At 46.6% G+C, this 15845-nt stretch overlaps 1 pseudogene; it reads right to left on the reverse strand.

The window, feature by feature from the left end:
• Positions 1-531: 531 nt before the first annotated feature.
• On the reverse strand, positions 532-14420 carry LOC117441062 (A-kinase anchor protein 6-like; annotated as a pseudogene).
• Between the last annotated feature and the right edge of the window lie 1425 nt (positions 14421-15845).

Here is a 15845-nt window from a genome sequence, read left to right on the forward strand (position 1 = left end):
AAAATAACCATTTCTCTCGAATATTGTTCACAAATCTGAAACAATGTGTGATAGTGAGCACTTCTCCTTTGCCGAGATAATCCATCCCACCTCACAGGCGTGGCATATCAAGATGCTGATTAGACAGCATGGTTATTGCACAGGTGTGCCTTAGGCTGGCCACAATAAAAGGCCACTCTGAAACGTGCAGTTTTGCTTTATTGGGGGGGTCTGGGGGGGTCTGAAAACCAGTCAGTATCTGGTGTGAGGGGTAGGGTTAGGGTAATGTACCAGATACTGCCTGGTTTTCGGACCCCCCCAATAAAGCAAAACTGCACGTTTCAGAGTGGCCTTTTATGGTGGCCAGCCTAAGGCACACCTGTGCAATAATCATGCTGTCTAATCAGCATCTTGATATGCCACGCCTGTGAGGTGGGATGGATTATCTCGGCGAAGGAGAAGTGCTCACTATCACACATTCTTTCAGATTTGTGAACAATATTTGAGAGAAATGGTTATTTTGTGTTTGTAGAAAATGTTTTAGATCTTTGAGTTCATCTCATGACAAACGGGAGCAAAAACAAAAGTGTTGCGTTTATATTTTTGTTCAGTGTACATGTGCACGATTAAATCAAAGCAGGCAATGATTTTCTTCAGTATTGCTTTTACAGAAATGATAATACAGTTTAAGCTTCTATAACTACAGTTGAATACAGCTCTCTTCATATCTCCGGAAGTCCGACACATATGAGGCTTTTTGCCAAGTATTAATATTCGTTGTTTTTAAGTAACTCACAAAAACACATTTTCATTTTTCCCCATTACTTTTAGAAGCAAGACCTGGCCGTTGCGTGACGCCGTTTACACGTCATGTACCGAGTCATACGACATGTATAAGTCACAGCCACAGATAAGGAATCATCTCACCAGGTGTCATGTGTTCGGAAGTGGCATGCTACTTGTGCCGTGTGTGAAAGATAACAAGGTGCACCCAACTGCAGGAAGTCATGCACACCGACTGACGATGGATCCAAGTGGCAGAACAACACTGGAGTACATCCAGAAGACATGAGCGGAGGAACAAGGGTGAAAACTACACATCCTAATTGTATGTAATAAAAACATGTGACTCATATGTTTGATATATATCTACAGCTGCTAAAAACTAATCAAGTCGTCTGAGTGATTTTCACGACTTCTCTGCCTTCAATCCGTCCGGAATCTGTTGAATCGTCCACTCAATACAGCATATTACCCCCTATTGCCCGCAGACGAAAACACATACACAGCCAAACCCTAAAAGATGCTTCATAACTCAGACGCAGTGTCTGTGTCGTGAGATATAACCCTGGAACGGCAGGATAGAGTTTTCCTTCCAGTTTCTTACAGATCCGTTACAGCAGTGAGATTTTGGGAGTTCAGAAGGCGAGGCTCCAGGATCAGAGAGGGGGGAGGGGTGGAGAAACGAGGCCAGGAAAGAGATCACTTCATCGGGGAGGGGAAGGAGGAGGAAGACCCCTTCTTACATCTGGATCCTGGAGGTCCCTGATCCCATCACTGGAAGTCTCTGGATGGACGGAAAGAGAGAGAGAACAGGCTTTTTTTAATCAGAAGTACAACAGTATTTTATACGAGGACATGTTCCCACCAGACTGCCTGTGTCTTCATTTGATTTAAAAGAAAAAAAGACTAAGACACATACCATAACTTTGACAGAGCGGTTAAATGAGACAGCTTTAAGGACACAATATGTTGTTTTTTATTTCTTTGTGATATCCCTACTTTAGATCTTAGGTTTTATATAAATTATTATATTTTAAAATGTTTTTTTATTTGATGTTTTGAGACAACTTGCGTTTATTTTGTTCATTTTCAACAAAATAAAAAAAATAATAAATAATAATAAAATGGTTGTATCTGATTTTTTTTCTTCTTTTCAACAAATCCAAAACAAAATGTCCGTACCAACAAAATAAAATGGTGTGTGTGTTACAGCCTGACACTGTCTATCTTCCTCCGTGTCACATCGTTCAATTGATGGTCATAACACACATCATTACATTACCTTGAACACACGCTGTCCTGCTGCCCCATAATACAAAGCAACTGTGAATTAATCCGCCTTAGAAAATAGTCCCTCAAGAAATGCACTACTTCCTGTTTGTTTTGATAAGGACTGCAGTGCAGCTGTTTTCGGTAATCACTGAAACTTCAAAAAAGAAGCTTTGAATAGGAATGATGTGTGTACCTGTTTTATTCTACTGCTCGATACATATTTACTTATACATGTTTATGTAAATAGGAACAGGTCTAGTTTTATTCTTATAATGTATTGAGTTTATTTTAAGTTTGATCCACATCCAATCAGACATACATGAATAGATACGCCGTCGACTGTTCTGAATATTTTACTATAAAACATGATTTAGTGATGAAACCTGTGTGTGTGTGTGTGTGTGTGTGTGTGTGTGTGTGTGTGTGTTTTTGCTGCAGACCTTCTGCTGTCTGGGTCACAGAGCACATCATGAGCCGCATTCATGATTGCTTTAATTGCACCTGTGTGTGTGTGTGTGTGTGTGTGTGTGTGAACAGGTGGGCTAGACTTGGGCATGCCATGGGGGTCAGGACCAGCTGTACGCATCACCAATATGGTGTGTGTGTGTGTGTGAGTCCTTTGTCGTGGGGATACATGCATCGTGCGTGTGCAGCGCTTGATTCTCCACTTTCATGTGTGTGTGTTTCTTTACCTGTTAGTGTGTATGCATGTTTGTCCTCTGTTGTGTGTGTGTGTGTGTGTGTGTGTGTGTGTGTGTGTATAACATGTCTGTCTAACCTGCAGCTGTTGGGCTGTCAGCTTCTACCTGGACTCTCATGCCCTGCCCTCCGGGATGTGTGTGTGTGTGAGTATGAGTGTGTGGAGAGTCTAGGGGCAGCAGCTTTTGCTTCGCCCTGGAGGAGCCCATAGGGCGGCCACACACACACACACACACGCACGCACGCACGCACGCACACACGCACACACACACCGCTTGTGTCACTGATGGCCTTTGTTCGTGTTCAGCAGCTTCCTGGTTTGATTTGCGTTCAAAAATAGAAAAGATGCTACGAACTAAAACAAAGTCACTGCTTGTTTGCAGCATGTATTATAAATTGTAGACACGCACAGTTTTTGAAATGATATAACAAATCCTAACTGGATAAAGTCATATCGTGAAGTATTCATGAGACACGAATCACATCTCCATCAGTGTAGCCCTGAACGTGCGCTACAGACGACTAAGAACTGTTGAAACACTGATTCAGAGTCGAGCTGACGATCAGTGGTCTGGAAGGCCCCGCGTCATGTGACCGCGTCATGTGACCGCGTCTGCCTCCTCACAGCCTGATGTTTGCAGACAGGATTAGATCTCATGTCGTAGATTACAGACTACTTACTGAACGACCGGGCAGCCTTTCCTTTACGGCCCGTCCACACGACAGCGTCGAAAACTCCAATCTGCCCGTTCACTTTCAATGGGGTGACGTCACGTAGCCGCGCTTTTTCGCCGAACTGAATTGTGGGTAGCAGAGCGGTCCGTCTCCGGCGTCAGAAGTTGAACATTGTTCAACTTCTGACGCCGGAGACGCCGGAGTAGCCAGCTTCAGCCAATCAAATCCCGTTTCTGAAAATCTGACAGCTGAAGCCGTAGCCAATCAAACCGCGTCTAAGCTGGGAGAGATATCCCGCCGTTCATTTCTATATTTAAAAAAAAGTCGGAGGAGAAACTAACTATCGCCGTGGCAACTCACCCGGTTTTGTATGACCAGACCCTCTTCACCTCCCGGGATACACACCGGAGGAACCAGCATGGAGGGAGGTGGCAGAGACAGTGGGGAAACTGGTAGGGTTTCGCCTGTTTGGGGAGTTTATATATATATATATATATATATATATATATATATATATATATTTATATTGCTCCCATAAAATCCCCGGGGGTTTTTGCTCTGTATGTCGGGGGCGGGACATTCATGTGATTGGTTGTTGGCCGTGTTGCTTGAATAAAATCCCCAAGCTCCAGACACGCCCAGCTCCAAGCTATTTTTGAAGCTGTAGTGTGGACGCTCCGTAACTCCTGACTTCCTGACATTGGCTTGTGAGGAAAGCTCCATTCGGTTTTCACATTGTTTTGTTGCTGTGTAAATAATATCGTCTTCAGAAACAAATAGAGTAGATCGGGTTCATCCCCAGGTGTCACGTGTGAGGAAGCTGACTTGGTGTCGTGGGGCATACTTTAAAGTAAAACAAGAATTAAAAACACAGGTAGAGAACTGGAAAAAAATATAACAGTATTTACTTTATTTAAAAGGAATAAGAAGAAATAAAATATGGCAACTTTGTTGATATTGTTGTACAGTCTATGATGTGGCTGAGGTCAATATATATTTGAGATATATCAAGTAGATGACAAAAGGGGTGACCTTTGACAGAGTGATGGAGAGTGTTGAGTAAAGCACATGTGTCAAACTCGAGGCCCGGGGGCCAAATCAGGGCCGTGGTGGATTTAATTTCGGCCCGCAGGATAATTTTTAATTCCTATTAGATCTGGCCCTCCGGTATATTGCACCTTCCCTCCATCCTGAGGGTCTCCTCCGCTCAGAGCCGGAGCCCAAACATTGATGACCTTGCACCCTGATGAGACGCCAAGTATCTGAGCTAGCATCTCAGAGCAGCAACCTGAGTTCAATGGATGCTTCCTTCTGCACTTCCTCTCTCTCGACAACAGGGCATGTTTGGTTTCTCTCTGAGGGAATAGTTTTCTTGGAGCTGTTGTTGGCCTGTGGGGAAATGTACTCATGAGAAGTGACTCTGGAGAAGCTGCAGATAGAGCCATAAGAAATGAATGCAGCTGATTATTTAATGTTTAATGTTGTTTTTATAGGCAATAGTTTAAGCTTTGTTAGTTCCAGGTTTAATATGTGCAATAAGTTCATTTCAATACGTTCTGCTATAAACATTGAACCAGTCCGGCCCTCCACTAGCACCCATTGTTTAATGTTGGCCCACTTTGTGTTTCAGTTTGACCTCGATTTATTCCACTAAAAATCACAAAGTTAGTCGGCTCTGTTGTGATTGGTCAACAGCTCAGAGATGTCCCGCCCCTTAGCCTCACACGTACAAGTGTTACACAGTGATGTCATCATGTTCCGGAGATTTGGGATTTTAGCCTCTTGAGCAAAAGACAATTTAAAAACTCAGGTCATCGCAAGAACTTCCACCGCGATATGACCTAAAGTGTCGAGTGATCGATAAGGGATGCTAGAAACACCAGAAATGACTCATCGTGTGTGTGAACTCACTGAGGCGGTGCGGGTCCTGGAGGTGGGCGGTCTCACTGAGGCTGGTGCTGTTCTGGGGGTTTGATTGACAGCTGGCTGAGAGAGGAAACAAGAAAGACATGGTGAGTAAATAAAACAGTGACAGACAACAGAGACATTGTTAAGCCACATGGCGGCGGATCCACGATGCAGCTGCACTTAAGAAACACGATTTCCTCCGTGAGGAAAGAGGGGACGAGAGAGGAAAGCAGAGAGGAAACAAAAGCATAAATCAAAGCAGCATTATCGGGCTGAAGCGTTGTTTGTCTTTTCTAATCGGCGTGTTCTTGCTCTCGGCCCAAACTGATGAAAAGTTGCAAATTAAAACAACGAGCATCAGGCCGAGAACAATCCTCTCGCAGCTCCACCCCGTCTCTTAATTGGTTCACGACTAATCGCTTTGTAAAGACTTGTGTAGCTATTATCGCTCCCCATGCACCCAGCAGCACACACACACACACACACACACAACACACACACACACACACACACACACACACACACACACACACACACACACACACACACACACACACACACACACACACACACACACACACACACACACACACACACACACACACACGCTCTGCACATGTGTTAGAAGAACATCCACCCCCATCTTTTCTTTGGGTGTATTTTTTAACGCTATTTGAATTAATTGATGAGCTAATGGGAAAACAATGTTTACATGTTGGGACAGAACAGAAAAGCTACTGCAGGTTTGGTGCCATAAGTGAGACTCAAATGAAAATAAAACCATTTCAACACCGTTAGAATCTCAAAAGTGCAAAAGGAAAAATCCAAATTGAACTTCAGTGAATTCTCAAAAACAGAAGACAAAAAAAAAAAATACACCATCAGCATTTTAGGAAGATGTCTTTTTTAAATCTCTAAATTAATTACTTGAAAAATGCCAAATAACGATGACGCCTTCTTGGTCACCTTTGACTTTAAAAAAATGCATCAAAACATTCTATATTTCCAAATATATGAAAACCTCAAAATTCTAGAAAGTATTTCAAAGATAAATCGGAAAAAAAACGTCTTCAAAAATACGATAATACCAGAAAATGCACGAAATGACACGTTCTTAGTAATCTGTTTGGAATCATATATCTTTTAAATGCATTAAATCTAAATTGCTTATCCAATCTGAACAGGATCCCGTTTGCATTATCGAAATGTGTGAAATCTACTTGATGTGAAATCTGAGCCACTGTCTGCTTCAAATATGTGCATGTGAACTATTTATATCGCAATACTTAAGTGTTTGGATATTTTATTGCACCCCTGGTTCATTCTGTACACGGTGTTATCGCTGTGATCTGACTCTGATCACGGGGGGTGCAGAGGGCCAGAGATCTGACTCTGATCACGGGGGGTGCAGAGGGCCAGAGATCTGACTCTGATCACGGGGGGTGCAGAGGGCCAGAGATCTGACTCTGATCACAGGGGGTGCAGAGGGCCAGAGATCTGACTCTGATCACGGGGGGTGCAGAGGGCCAGAGGTCTGACTCTGATCACGGGGGGTGCAGAGGGCCAGAGATCTGACTCTGATCACAGGGGGTGCAGAGGGCCAGAGATCTGACTCTGATCACAGGGGGTGCAGAGGGCCAGAGATCTGACTCTGATCACGGGGGGCGCAGAGGGCCAGAGATCTGACTCTGATCACGGGGGGGTGCAGAGGGCCAGAGATCTGACTCTGATCACGGGGGGTGCAGAGGGCCAGAGATCTGACTCTGATCACGGGGGGTGCAGAGGGCCAGAGATCAGACTATGATCACGGGGGGTGCAGAGGGCCAGAGATCTGACTCTGATCACGGGGGGTGCAGAGGGCCAGAGATCGGACTCTGATCACGGGGGGTGCAGAGGGCCAGAGATCGGACTCTGATCACGTGGGGTGCAGAGGGCCAGAGGTCTGACTCTGATCACGGGGGGTGCAGAGGGCCAGAGGTCTGACTCTGATCACGGGGGGTGCAGAGGGCCAGAGGTCTGACTCTGATCACGGGGGGTGCAGAGGGCCAGAGATCGGACTCTGATCAACCACCTGAAGGTGCTTTGCAGTAAAAGTCTTATTTACTGCACTTTAAAAAGCACCAAGGACACTGAACCAGGCCGCTAGTCTGCACTACATCACAACCTCCGTGTTCCCGTTTGAGAGAGCAACAAAGTGGATGAACGGAGGAAGGTTGCAGACACGTGAAAACTTAGAGATGAATTGAACGATCCCAGCGAAAAGGGAAAAGTCTTCGCCGATGAATCCTAATGAAATCTGACTGATAGTAATTATGCTGATGTTGTTCTGTGGACCTTAACCTTTTAACTACAACGCTGAGAAGTCTGCAAATCCCCTCTTAACACCTGAGGGGGAGGAGGAGGGGGGAGGGAGGAGGAGGAGGGGGAGGAGAGAGGGGGAGGAGGAGGAGGAGGAGAGGGGAGGAGGGGGATGGAGGAGGGGGAGGAGGAGAGAGGGAGGAGGAGGAGGGGGAGGAGGCGGGGGAGGAGAGGGGGGGGAGGAGGAGGGGGAGGAGAGGGAGGAGGAGGAGGCGAGGGGGGGAGGAGGATAAATAGAACTGAGAAGAGGAAGAAGACAGCGGAAAAGTTAAGAGGGAGGAAAGTTACCTGCAGGAGGGGGGGGGGAGGAGAAGGGGAGGAGGAGGGGAGGGGAGGAGGGGGAGGAGGAGGAGGAGGAGAGGGAGGAGGAGGAGAGGGAGGAGGAGAGGGAGGAGGAGAAGGGGAGGCGGAGTGAGAGGAGGTGAGAGGGAGGAGGGGGAGGAGGAGGGGGAGGAGGAGGAGGAGGGGAGGAGGAGGAAGGGGAGGAGGAGGAGGGGAGAGAGAGGAGGAGGAGGGGGAGAGGTAGGAGGAGTAGGAGGAGGGGAGGAGGAGGGGGAGAAGGAGGAGGAGGAGGGGGGAGAGAGAGGAGGAGGAGGGGGAGGGAGGAAGGAGAGAGGAGGAGTGGGGGGGAGGAGGAGGAGGAGGAGGGGAGGAGGAGGAGGAGGGGGAGGACAGTTACCTGCAGGAGGAGGGGGGAGGAGGGAGGAAGGATTAAATAGAAACTGAGAAGAGGAAGAAGACAGCGGAAAAGTTAAGAGGGAGGAAAGTTACCTGCAGGAGGAGGAGAGGGAGGAGAGGGAGGAGGAGAGGGAGGAGGAGAGGGAGGAGGAAAGGAGATGAAATTAAAACAGGTGAAGACGAAGAGACGGTGAGATGAAGGTGAGGAAAGAAGGGTTCAGTAACTAATCTGAGTATAAAATATAAAAAGTAACCGGATTACTTTCCGATACTTCTGATTATCTCAAAATGAAATGAAAGAGAAAATAAAACTCAATAAGATGTTTTACTTTATTCTCTAACATCATAGATCAAGATATGTGGGATCAAAAGTGTTCCTGTGAAATGCATCAGGTGTCAAAACTGCATTTAAATATATAAAAATATATATATATATTTAAATAAGTAGAACGAAAGTAGCCAGAATTTCACCTACAATGAGCACTTTATTTTCAAATGTATTGTAATCTGAATATGTTGTTTCTTTGCGTACGTGTTCTGTGTCCTACCAAGCATGCATATCCCTAAGACATCATATGAGTAAAAGGGTGAGTGTGAAGGAAAGGAAAGGAGGAAGAGGAGACGAGGTTACTCATGTCTGTCTGGCCTTAGAAATGGGAAATAAGAGAAAGGTGCAGCGGCCCCATCCCCTCCGCGGGGCTCGGCTCGGACTAACACCTGGAGTAAGGAGGTGAAGTGCGGTATCACAGCCTGCATAATGTCCGCAGATAGCAGCTCAGGCGGCGTGGACACACTCACCTGTTTCTCCGTCTCTGTTCTCCCTTCCTGCTGCGAGCCGTTCCCCCCTCTCCTCACCGTCGAGTATCCACCTCTCCGCCTCTCCCCTCCTCCTATCGGCCTCTTTCATCAGCGAGCGGTTAATTTTGGGATTAATACGTGCGGTGGTGGCTGGCTCTTTGGAGGGATTTGTAGCGGAGCCGCAGACACTTATCTTGGTCATTACGGCGCCCATATTGGATTCGAGCGTTCAGTATCTGCCAAACATTCGTCTCGGAGGAGTCTATCGGGCCGACACGCACCCGGGGATTAAGATAAGGAGAGCCTATTACGACGGCTTTCCTCTCGCGGCAAGATGACACTCGTATTGGCCACGACTTCTTCTCCTCCAGCGACATCACAGAGGAGGTTCGGGTCCTCACCTCGCTTCCTGTCCCCAGCGGGAGAAGGGAGGAAGGGCTGCCGGCTTTTGGTTTGGAGCCGGGCGCCTGGAGAGAGGAGTAGCTGGAGAAGGAGAATGGAAAGGATCCGGGATGGAAGAGAAACAGCTGTGAGATTCCTCCGTGGACCGTTGGAAGTACAGGTGGCCTCTGTCCTCTGAGGGAGGCATCTGACTATCACCTGGGTTGTCGTGGAGTTGTTGTGAACGAGGCAAGGGGAGAAAGTCCAGGTTTTCCTTCGGTAGGAAGCGCGGTGGTTTCTTTGTGAGCTCCATGCTGTAGCAGAGCGGCGGGCCCAGGTACACCTCCTCCGTGCAGGCGGGGAACAGCGTCTCCTCGCCTCTAAACTCCGGGCTAGCGGGCAGAGATATGGACGGGCTTCCCGACTTCAAATCCAGAGCACAGAAGCTTTTCCTCGATTCGAAGCCGGGCGACGTCTGCCTGGAAGACGGCGCTGAGTTGGACATGCTGCCTGGTGCTGGTGAACAGGTCGGGGCTGTGGAGGCCTGCGTCGTCACGCACGACGGGATGTTGTACGGCGTCGGAGAGGAGTTCCTGTCCTCGGAGCATTCGCTGACCTCGCCACAGTCGCTGTCGTGAGAGGAGAGGGACAGGTAGGAGTAGAAGTCTCCCTTACGAAGGTGGAGAGGCCGGTGGGAGTGTTCGAGGATCTGAAAGAAGGAAGAGAGAAGGTTTCGTAAAGAACGCGTCTTCAATAGTGCAAGTAAATAAAATAGAATAGAATAGAAATAGTGCAGAATATTCTATATACAAGTAATTGGAATATTTATATACGTTGCAAACAGATGAAAGTTATGGATGTTCTTTCAAAAGTTCAAGTGTTATTTTACTTTTTATTTAAAGGGGGCCTATCGTGCTCTTTTTCAGGATAACATTTCTATTTTCACCCTCCGTCTGAAACCAGAGCCCAGATGATGGGTTGGTTGTGATTGGTCAACAGCTTAGAGATTGTCCCGCCCCTTAGCCTATCGAGTACAATGTGTCGGAGCGTTAGCCAATAGAAGTAGGAGAATGGTCACGATGTTCTGGAACTTTGGAATTTTAGCCTTTGGAGACCGTTGACATGCACTAAAAGCCGAAAGAACAATAGAAAGTCAATTTATTTTACTTTTGAGGTTTATTCTGCACTATCCCTTTTCTGTAAACATTGTAAATGTCTCTCCTACGGATTCAAATTTGACTTATCTGATTGGAAGGACTATGGAGGACTATGGATAGAGGGAGGTTAATGGGTGACAGGTCAAATAATATGAGTGTTGAAATATTGAATTGACTTGAATTTGATAGTTTATTTGATTTTCTCTCCAAATTAAAATAATTAAAGTCAGTGGTATAACTCAAATCACTTAACTTAAATAAAACTATTTTGAATAATTAGTTTGATTTAATTTATAAATGCAGTTTGGTTTTCAACTTTTGGATTATGTACATTTATATATTTGTGTAATTTAACACAATTACCAAACCATCCAAGTGAAATTTGCATATTAAAACGTCAACTGTATTTATATTTCACACTTTCACAAAGAGGGGGAAAAGTTTTCTGCCTGATTTCTTTTTCTTTTCAGACGTTAATGAAGACTGGAAACTGATTAGCTTTTAGATTACTTCACTCGCAAAGGATACTCGAGGAATTAGTCATTACATCCTGAAAGTTATGATCTGTGATGCGATTTATTGAATTACTCCAACTCAGCGAACAAATTAACTGAAATAACTTTTTGCCATACTTTTGGATTCATTTGTCCTCAAAGTGTGCTGAATAAATGAGGTCAAACAGGACTTCAAGTGCTGCAAAATATCCAATATTTGATTAATTTATTATCAACGTCTGCAGCCATACTGAACTGTCCATTTGCATGTTGACTTGTAATGAAATCCACAACAGGCTGATTGTCTAACTATTATTTCTCAATTGGACTTCTGTATTATTCATCCTGTACCTTATTTTTGATCTGTGCAGACGCAGGACTTCGGTCTGGGACGGACCGGTTTTCGTTCGGTTCTTCCGACCGGTTCTCTTTGCTCTTCAACGCCAGCGAAGTCATGTCAATAATGTCCCTTACGAAGTCATGCACGCTGTCTGTTCCCGTCCTCTTCACCGCGTGGGTGGAGGGAAGAGGGCAGGCGGTCGCAGCAGGAGAGTGAGAATTGTGCCGTTTTTAGGAGGCCGAGACGACTCCTTGTCTCGAACTTCCCTCTTCGTTTCCTCCGTCAAAGACGAGAACTTGAACTTCTCTGATGGTGATGGCTTTCCGCCCTTGGTTTCCGGCCTGCTGTTGTGCAAGGCATCCTGGGATATGCAGTTTTCAACAGGAGAAAGGGAAGGAGGCGTTGGGATGGAGGAGCTTTGACAGGGCAACTCCCCTCTCAGTTGTCCGACTAAAGAGGAAGCCTTTTGGACAGGAAGGGATTGAGGTCGCAGGACGGTGACGGAGAAAGCTGATTCGTTGCTTCTGTTTTCATCCAGTCGCCAACATCCTGATCTGCCTCCTCTGTTTTGGCGAACATGTAAGACTCCCTCAGTGACTCGCCTTTCTTCGTGAACACACTGGACTCCTCTCTAAGGAGCTCGTCGTCCTCGTCTTTCCCTTTCAAACAGCTTGGTCCACGTTTCCGTTCTCCACGTCGTCAACAAACTGGCTGATGTAGCTTCTTGTTGCGTTCCTACGGTTCTTCTCCTCTTCTTCCTCGTCCTTGTTGTCTCTTTTCGTTTTGTTGTTGCTGCATTGGTGTTGTTTTCTACACCTTTTGAGCGGTTCTGGAAGCAGTGCTGCCCTTTGTTTTGCGCGGAGGTGAGGTTGGTCCCACACTGCAGCTCATCCCTGAGGCCTGCCTCTGTTTTAGAGGAGGAGGAAGATGAGGAAGTTCGGGGAAATCGGAACCAACTCTGCAGCTCCCTCTTCATGTACTCCAGCCCCAGAAATACGACCCCTCCATCTCTTCGTCATCATCGTTACCAGACAAGGCACCGCTCAACCTCTCCCCTTCATCTTCGTCCTCTTCGTCTCGAACGCCCAGCTCCTCCTCAGTGAGTGTGAGCGTGGAGGAAGACAGAAGGTCGCTGTCGTCCTCGTCTTCGTCGGTGCACGCTGACTTACAGGAGACGTTCACGACCAGACTCAAACTCGCCGCGTCGTTCGTCCATCCCTTGCCCTCCTCGGCCGTGCCCCTGGCATTGTTTCCTGTAACAGCTGTCCTGAGTTGGCGTTGGCGGCCATTGTGGGATCCAGGAAGAGATGGCGTTGATTTCCGAGCATGGCACAATCCTCAGAGCCTAAAGAAGAGTCTTCGTTGCTGCTCAGCTCCGTCAGAGATGCTGTTGCGGAGCTCTCGTTGATCAGGGATGGCGGTCCTTTCCCTGAAGATCTTAAAATCCCAGAAAGGGGGGAGTGGCGCCCACCGAGGGAGGGCGAGGCCGGGAGTCTGCTTCTCTGATTGGAGCTGCTCCGAAGCGTCATGTCGGAAACACTGCGGGTCATGTTCGCCACTAGAGGACTCTGGATGTTCTCCAGACGTTTCAGGAGATCCAGAGTTCTTCGGCTCAGCTCTCCAGAAGACGCTTCTCCTTGAGCACTTTTGTTGATGTTCTCCTTTCCTGGTTCACCTCCATCCATCTCTTTGTTGAGCCCCAGATCCAGCTCCCCGAGGCTGGCCATGCTTCCCCGGTATATTCACCGCTACGACACGGTACCAGGCAATCTCCAAAGAGGCGCTACGATGCAACTGGTCTTTGGAGGGGAATAAGTCCCCGCCCAGAGCCAGAAGGGACTCCAACGAGGAGCTCTGAGATAAGACCTGGACTGGATGCTTGGCGACGGAGAGCAGGAGGAGTTCCTGTAGCTTTATAATCAACTTTGAACCCCGTTGTGAAGTCACTGCAGGACGTAAAGTCAGGATCTCCTACCTCAAAGTCCGAATTCAGGAGTCTGCAGGAGTGAGGATTCCTCGCCCGTTGATTAAGATCTCGACCGCCTCACCTCTCCTGTGCTTCCTCCTCTTTTCGTCCTCTCTGTTTCTTTTGATATCATCTCTTCTCCATACTTTCTCCTTCATACTTTCCTCTCTCTTGGTTCTTTGGTTGTACCTGGTGCCACCGTCTTTGTGCAGAACCAGATGACTTCCTTGTACGGATTCATACTTCCTTTGCTTCTCTTCGTCCTTCATCTCCTTCCCCCTGATTCCTCTTCCTGGATTTCGGAGTTTGTCGTCGTCTCCGTGTCTCCGGTATCACTTACGATCCCACTTTCGCTTTCTGACCGTCGACTGCTCGCCGATGACCGCTTCCTCTGCCACTCTCCCCATCCCGGTATCCAACGCTTCCTCCTTGGCTTGGTGGCATCAAACCACCCAGGATGTCCGGCAGGGATTCGATGGAGGAAAAGGAAGAGTCCTTACTCAGGCTCTTCAGCCAGAATGTGCTGTTTCCGTTTTCCTGATTTGGTTTTTTGTGCAACATGACGAAGTAGAAGGACACTGAGGCTGTCTGTATAACTCCACACTATGGAGGCTGCTACACCTATGATATACCTTATTGTTGTTAGGAGGAAGGAAGAGTCACATGGGTCATCATCTCATGTCTCTGATTGGCTGTGACACTGGTCCGATTACATTGGGTTGATTCCCATTGGATAGATGGCCGTCCAAAGGCAGATTTGGTTCGAAGGGGAGGTGTGGCATGAGGTCGGGATCTTCTTCTTGAGGCTCTGTGATTTGTCATTAATCAGTTTTCATCCCATTCCCAGGAGTCATCTGGAGGCGGGGCCACTGGTGGGAGTGGGCTGATCTGATGGAGGTCAACTAGACCGGTTCCAAGACGTTTCCAGGAACCTGTAGAGACAGAATAAAGAAAATACATTAACACATGGTTGAAATGGTTGTGAGCAAGGATAAGGCTTAGCTGCCGAAGGAAATACCCATAAACCCCAAAGGCATGTCTAACGTCTTGTCTCTTTACTCACTCTTGCTATGTTTCTAATCTACTTTGTAAAATGGCAAAAAGGGAAAGGACAAAGGGGTAATAAAAGAAGATTATTCGGTACACATGAAGACAGTCTGTCCTGGGAGACTAAGTACCATTTTCTTGATCGTAACATTCACTTGAATGTTTAAAACAGTACATTACTTTAATTTCTATTAAATGTTGGGTTATTAAAACGTTGTATATGCGTTTGACTGTATATGAAGGTCTGATGGCCGATAGCATGGCACTGTTGGCAAGGCTTTCATCAAAGGCATGTACGATATCTCCAAAATATCAGCTTTGAAGGAAAAAATAAAACCTAATTGCTGTAAAATGAAAGCTCATAGTGTTATATCTCCCTCTAAACGCCAGGTATGGATAGCAATGTTATAATAAAGAAGAAAACATGTCAATAATTGATAATTTTAATCTCTTAGCAATAAACAGATAGCTTCCGTCCCACTGCTCCAAGTTCATAACAAACTAGTTTAGGAACATCAGAAGTTAGTTTAGAAATGGAGCACAAGTACATTGATATTGCAAGTTGTTATCTGTGATTTAAGTCGAACCCTTCGATCCGAAGCAAGAGTCATCTTCAGGGATTTCTCGATCAACAGTTTCCAGCACTGGCTATTTGTCCGGGTTCCCAACAAGAAGTGATTTCCTGTTTGAAGCCAATTTGGCCCCCAGGCACCAGAAGTCACCCCCCCCCCCCCTCCTCTGCCATGGGTCATACAAATCGCCGCAATTCAGCTGTAAAGTGTTTCAAAATTATAGAAATTGGATGAATTACAGATATAAATAATATACAAGGTTCTTCGTGGGTCATCGAATACCGGATTTGATTGGATTAGGCTGATTTGATAGCCCTTACTCTGCGTGCTGAATGTGTTTTTGAATGCGTCTGCAGTGGCAGAAACAACCCTGTTCAGTCATTACCCCCATCTCCCTTATCAGCACGAGGGGAATAAACACAAATCTAATAGAAATTCATTGCACAGAGCCATATCCACCACACACACACACACACACAACACACCCACACACACAACACACACACAGATCCAACTAGTTTATTAGATTAATAGGCTATGAATGGCTAATACGAATTACCCCCCTCTCTTGTTAACGAGACGCGGAGCAATTTGTATAATTATGTCTGCGGAAGGGAAGCATTCCTGTGTCTAAGCATATTTTTAGACAGCCGAGCTTTCTGAAGGCTTTTGATTACGTATTTACTTTGGGGTTTTCAGCGCCGTGCTCTTCCTCTCAGAAGTCGTTTTTGAATAATT

The sequence above is a fragment of the Pseudochaenichthys georgianus genome, unplaced genomic scaffold, assembly GCF_902827115.2.
Source record: "Pseudochaenichthys georgianus unplaced genomic scaffold, fPseGeo1.2 scaffold_1442_arrow_ctg1, whole genome shotgun sequence".
Classification (NCBI taxonomy): domain Eukaryota; kingdom Metazoa; phylum Chordata; class Actinopteri; order Perciformes; family Channichthyidae; genus Pseudochaenichthys; species Pseudochaenichthys georgianus.